The 4,888-nt window shown below is 43.0% G+C and overlaps 1 protein-coding gene across 1 annotated transcript in view; it reads left to right on the top strand.

Annotated features, from left to right (window-relative positions):
• The first annotated feature begins 894 nt into the window (after positions 1 to 894).
• Positions 895 to 4,888, top strand: part of Mypn (myopalladin) — a 90,095-nt gene continuing 86,101 nt past the window's right edge. Inside the window, exon 1 of the mRNA XM_031347982.1 lies at positions 895 to 1,105. The gene's annotated coding sequence lies outside the window, so the exon portion shown is untranslated. The remainder of the gene's footprint in view (positions 1,106 to 4,888) is intronic.

The following is a 4,888-nucleotide window of genomic DNA, read 5'->3' as shown; positions in this document are numbered from 1 at the left end:
TGACAGGGTCTCTCTAGGTTGCCCTAGTTTGCTTGGAACTCGCTAGGTAGACTAGGTTGATCTGGAACTCACAGAGATCCACCTGCCTCTGCCTCCTGAATGCTGGGATATAAAGGTGGGCCCACCACATCTGGCTTAATTTGTACCTTTGGAAGAAGGTCTTTCAAACACATTTGTTCTTATATTTATTCTTAAGCTAATGGGGCTTTCCCCTACTTTGTAATTTGGAATCAGCTCCCCATGAACAGTTTTTAAAAGGCTCTTTGCTTTAAACTGATAATTTCAGCTTCTTATTCCCTTTTCATAGTCAGACTTCCTCAGTATCTTAGGTTTTTTTGTTTTTGTTTTTTTTGGGTTTTTTTTTTTTTTTTTTTTTTTTTTTTTTTTTTTTTTTTTGTTTTTTTTTTTTTTTTTTTTTTTGGTTTTTCAAGACAGGGTTTCTCTGTGTAGTCCTGGCTGTCCTGGAACTCACTCTGTAGACCAGGCTGGCCTCGAACTCAGAAATCCACCTGCCTCAGCCTCCCAAGGGCTGGGATTAAAGGCGTGTTATATTTAAATATAATATATATATTTAAAATTAACAAAAAATAACAAATTCCGATACGCACTTAAAGTCATGCCATTTTTTGGGGGGGGACAGGTGGAACGTGATGTATTTCATTTACTGTTAATTCAAAATACCAATCAATAAACACCTTGTTCCTCTGGCCATAAATGAAATTCCCGTAGGTAGAAAAATACCACGGATCCCAGCTCCCGGAGGTGCTGTCCCGCAATGGAATCCCTTTGCTCAGTTTTCTCCTGTCCAATCAGGTGGAATGTTTCGCAGGCACATGGTTTATACAGCTCAAAATAACTTGGGAACTGAGAGCTGACAAATGCTCTGGCCGCAGCGGTGACGGTTGTCCAGCTTCTGACGGCCATCCCCACCAGAACTACACTTAACTCCTCGCTCTCTATGGACGGCTACTCTCTCTCCCCAAGGGCGTGAAGAATCTTCCCTTTCTCCAGCGGTTTTTCATCAGAAACTTCTCTTTGGATAACTGTCACCACAGAAGCTTGCCTGGGCTGGACATCGTCATCTGGGTCACCTAAAAAAAGAAAGGTAATGTCCAGATTTAAGTCCTCCAAGTATGTTCTGAGAGTGGGTTACTGACAACGGAGAAAGAGGGTATTTCAGGCGGCTGGCTGACTACTGTTCCTTACAGTGAAACCTAGGGTAACTTTCTAATTATGTATCACGAGATACACAATTAAACGAGAAGTTAAGGCTTTCCATTCCAAAGTGTTTGGCATAGGGATGAGACTCACAGAGGCTCTCTCCTTCTGGAGTTCTAAGGGGAGATACTTGGACAGAGGATTTCTCTGACAAATGTTACTGACATCTGACAAGTCTACAAACTCGTCGTCGATTCTACTAAAGTCATTTAGGCAGAGAACGCGAGTGCTAGGCCCGGTTCCTTCTTAAAGGAAATCAAATCGAAAATAATGAGACTCCATGGTTGGAGGCTTTCATTTAAAACTTTTTTTTTTTTTATCCTGTAAAAGGATCTGCTTGCTATATTTAGAGTTGGGAGATCTGCTCCCTGGATTAATGTACACAACAGCTGCAGAAAGCCTGCTCAAGAGGCACTTCTCTCTCTCTCTCTCTGTCCCTCTCCCCTTTCTCTTCTCTTTTTCCTTCTCTTTCCTCTTCCCCTCCCCTCCCCCTCCCTCCTCCTCCCTTCCCTCTCTCTCTCCAGCTCCATTGGAGATTCTTGACAGTCACTGGCAAATGTTTGGCCTGGTACACTACACTCTAGCCCTTAGCAGTAATAAGATGTACATCTTGAGGAAAGGCAGAACGTTCATGTCTCCAGCCATAAGCAGTGAATGGTGGGGAGGAATGGTGTCACCTCACTCACGAATTCTCACTACATACACATTTAAGATATTCCCATCACTCAGTTTGAGAGAGACGAAATGGCTAGTCTAGATTTTTTTCCCCCTCTCAAATCATTAAGGTAATTCGAGCATTTTTATATTAGTAATAAATTAGTAATGAGACAGTAAATTTTATAGGCTATGAATTAAAATGTCATAACTTCACAGTTTCTTCATAATAATACTCTCAGATTCATTTAAAATCTATAGTACTTTTATAAGAAATCAAGGAGATCTACACTTAGAGAGACTCTCTCTTTGACATGCTATTTGACAAGCAAAATATTTAAAATCAAGGCTGCCACATGAAATCGGAAACGCATGGAGATGACCCTTGCAGAGGCTGAGAGAACTGACACGTCCTGAGGTTGAGAGAATAAATGGACTATGGAACAGAGTTGTAAAACTATCCAAATTCTAGAAGGTTCTCTATCCCCACTGACACTATGTGGTTAATGATAACCACAATTCTGTGACCGCCAAGTCTTTCATACATCTATGATTTACAGATAGGCTCCACACAAGTTTCTGTTCCAATGAGCAGCAACAATATACACTTAGTAGGCCAGCAAGATGGTGTCATGGGTAAAAGTGCATCCTGCCTAGGGTCCAATCTGAGGTCCACCCCCAAGGCCCATATTGTGTAAGGAGAGAACAGACTCCCTCGGGTTTTCCTGTGACCTCTACACCATGTGGCAGTACCCATGCACAATATAACAACAACAACAGCAACAGTAATAAAAGTTTTAAAAGGTATCCACTTAGGACTATCATTTATGAACATGATAAGTTAGAGGCATATTTAAATAGAGATATATATGTATAAATATTATGCAAGCTGCTTTTGGACTTCACCGAGATAGCCTTTACAAATTAAGTTTTAAAAAGAAATGGCCCAGAAAAGGTTTTTAAACAAACAAACAAACAAACAAAAAACCCAGCTTTTTCCCTTTGCTAGGGAATGAAAACTCCACGCCTGTTTTCATAAGTTCCTATGATTGTCTACAGAATGCCTATAATGCTTTCGAATGTGTCACACATTTGCTTCAAGGGAACAATCCGCCTGTGTGTATGTGGGCCACATGCATGCCTGAGACCCTCAGAGGTCAGAAGAGAGCATTGGAGCCCCAGGAAGTGGAGCCTGGGTCCACTATAAGAGCAACAAGCGCTCTTAACCACACAGGACCAGCTCTCCAGAGAGAGCTGTTATCTCCAACAGATTGCCCTGTTAGTGGCAATAAGCGTTAGTGCGACTGTACCTGTGGACACTAGAGAGTTCCCAGAGCTCACCCAGACTGAGTCACCCTGGCATGCTCTCCACTGGCGCCTGTACCCCAAACCTTAGCAGAGCCTTCAGACCACACCTACCCCCCAACACACCGTGCGAGTTTAATTAGGGAACTTAACCTTTTGTTTCAAGGTCTTCGTTACCTACCACACAAAGAACTGATAGAAATAGAGGTTGAAGAACGGGAGTGGGCCCTTTTCTTTTTGCTTATTTCTTTAAAAAAAGAAAATTTGAGTTTAGGAGGAGTGACGGAGGTTTTATGGCTTTGACGCCCTATGTCAGTGGTTCTCAACCTTCCACAGGGGTCACATGCCAGATATCCTGCATACCAGATATTTGCATTATGATTCATAACAGTAGCAGAATCACAGTTATGAAGTAACAGCAAAATAATTTTATGGTTGTGGGGGTCACCACAACGTGAGGAACTGTATTAAATGGTCGCAGCATTGGAAGGTTGAGAACCGCTGATCTATATAATAATTCAGTGCTTTATACAGTTTCCATCCCTGTCACTGGGACTACCATCAATCTATCAATCTCTCTATTCTCTCTCTCTCTCTCTCTCTCTCTCTCTCTCTCTCTCTGTGTGTGTGTGTGTGTGTGTGTGTGTGTGTGTGTCTGCCTCTGTGTCTCTGTGTCTCTGTGTCTCTCTCTGTCTACTGTCTCTGTCTCTGTCTCTCTCTCTTTGTGTCTGCCTCTGTGTCTCTGTGTGTGTCTCTCTGTCTGTCTCTCTCTCTCTCCCTCTCTCTCTCTGTGTGTGTGTGTGTGTCTGCCTCTGTGTCTCTGTGTCTCTGTCTACTATCTCTGTCTGTCTCTGTCTCTCTCTGTCTGTCTTCTCTCCTCTCTCTCTCTCTCTCTCTCTCTCTCTCTCTCTCTCTCTCTCTCTCTCTCATATACTGGAATGCAAACTCAGGGCTTTGTATGTGCTACATGGTACACCATGGTGCTACTCACTCGTAACCCACCAAGGTCCTTCGTATCCTAGATTCCTTCCATAGGTCTTTCGATGGGTCCTGGGAATTTCTGTTTGAAATACAACTGTTTGCTGTATTTCAGATTCAGTGGTAACAGGGTCCTTGCATCAGGACCACTTATACACTAATCTCTTACAGCATCTCTCTCATGCCAGTGCTCCTCTGTGTACAAACACACCCGCACTACATCGTACAGCCAAATTTCCTTCCTTGTACTTGCCTCTGCCCTGTTTTTTCAAAGTCCTTTCACTATGCCAGCCTCTGGCCTTCAGGTAGGGGTCCGTTAAGAGACCTTCACCGATTCTCCTGTGCATGGCCTCAGCTTTGCCCCTCTCTCCCAACACCCTCTTTTTTTTTTTAAATCTTTAAACAAACAAACAAAAACAACTTTTTAAAACCCAGAATCTTGCCGTGTAACTCAGGCTGGTCTCGAATTCACGACCCCCTGCCTCTACCTCAGCCTTCTAAGTGCTGGGATTATCCGTGTGCCTCTGGGCTCAATCTCAGTGTATACTTACACCAGGTCGGTTATCTGGATTTATCTTTATCTACCATTTTCCTTCCTTCAGTCTGGAAGCTCTTTAAGAGAGTGGGTCATATTAGTTGTGGACCTTTGGCACTTCCCCATAACTTCTCCCCAGGTCTATCTGGATGAATATAAATGCCCAATGCTGTTTGCATTATGAATAGACTACCAGGA

The sequence above is a fragment of the Mastomys coucha genome, unplaced genomic scaffold (assembly GCF_008632895.1).
Source record: "Mastomys coucha isolate ucsf_1 unplaced genomic scaffold, UCSF_Mcou_1 pScaffold3, whole genome shotgun sequence".
Classification (NCBI taxonomy): Eukaryota; Metazoa; Chordata; class Mammalia; order Rodentia; family Muridae; genus Mastomys; species Mastomys coucha.
This window is presented reverse-complemented; position numbering and strand designations above follow the sequence as displayed.